General features: G+C 43.6%; 1 pseudogene; it reads left to right on the top strand.

Moving 5' to 3' along the window:
* The first annotated feature begins 353 nt into the window (after positions 1–353).
* Positions 354–868, top strand: LOC127205655 (60S ribosomal protein L21-like; annotated as a pseudogene).
* Positions 869–1451: the final 583 nt, after the last annotated feature.

Here is a 1451-nt window from a genome sequence, read left to right as displayed (position 1 = left end):
CACCCCCAATATCACCATGCTTGGATGAAACAGTCCCTGAGAAGGCAGGCAACATCACCTATAGCCTACTGTAAAGTCTCCACTCAGTATGTGTTAATTCAGTGCTGGCTACGACTAACTGTGGGCTTAGTGACATGGATGTTCATCTGTTTTGTCTCAAGTAAAACAGAAAATCCCATCTGCCGCTTCACATCATGGAGATAAAAGAAGAAAATGAACCAATATATTTTACTTTTCTTTCTATTTTACACCATGCCCAGAAATTTACTAAAAGAAAAACAAAAAGGGAGGAGGATTAAGAAAAAACTAGAAGCCTTTTGGCCGCAGCAGCCATCTTGCAGTAACTCGCCAAAATGATAAACACAAAGGGAAAGAGGAGGGGCACGTGCTACATGTGCTCCAGGCCTTTTAGGAAGCACGGAGTCGTTCCTTTGGGCACATACATGCGAATCTACGAGAAGGGTGATATTGTAGACATCAGAGAATGGGTACTGTCCAAAAAGGAAGGCCCCATAAGTGTTACCACGGCAAAACCGGAAGAGTATTCAACGTCACCCAGCACCCTGTGGGCATCATTGTGAACAAGCAGGTTAAGGGCAAGATTCTCGCCAAGAGCATCAACATGCACATTGAACACATCAAGCGCTCTAAGAGCGGGGACAGCTTCCTGAAGCGCGTGAAGGAGAACGACCAGAAGAAGAAGAAGGCCAAGGAGAAGGGCACCTGGGCCCAGCTGAAGCGCCAGCCTGCGCCACCCAGAGAAGCACACTTCGTGAGGACTAACGGGAAGGAGCCTGAGCTGCTGGAGCCCATTCCCTATGAATTCATGGCCTAATGTGCTAAAGAAATAAAGGGCCTGGACTGTAAACTGTTTTTCTTAAAAAAGAAAGAAAGAAAGAAAGAAAGAAAGAAAGAAAGAAAGAAAGAAAGAAAGAAAGGAAAAAAGAAAAAACTAGAAGATAACGTGAATGAATATTACTTGGATTCTACGTAAATTCTGTGTGCCTAAGTAATGAACTTATTGATATTATTACAATTATGGTGTAACACAGCCAGCCCAAACCCTTTTGAGCCTGTTTAGTTCATACTATCTATGGAAATTTTCACGCTCTCACGGTAGAGTTGGGACAGTAAGACAGATCTCGGTACCTTCCAATATGGAAATTATTTACTACCTCAAAACTGTGTCCCTTCCTGGTACCGACTAGGACAGTTCTCGTTTCCTCATCACTTCCACAGCCTTCTTCCACAATTACTTCCGTGCCCAATATCATAACTTTAGCTCATGTTCCACTTCCTAGTCTACTTCATTTCACTCTATCAGTCTTCTCTGCTGCCCAAAGATGAGTTCAATACTCCTCTCTGCACCATCTTTTCCCACAAAATTTGCCACATTGTGCTGAAAGTATCTGACGATATTCCAGTGGAACACTGAGATCCCTCTGGCTAGG

Source organism: Acomys russatus, chromosome 22 (genome assembly GCF_903995435.1).
Source record: "Acomys russatus chromosome 22, mAcoRus1.1, whole genome shotgun sequence".
In the NCBI taxonomy this organism is placed as follows: Eukaryota; Metazoa; Chordata; class Mammalia; order Rodentia; family Muridae; genus Acomys; species Acomys russatus.
The sequence above is the reverse complement of the archived record's forward strand: the minus strand, read 5'-3'. Positions and strand labels throughout refer to the sequence as shown.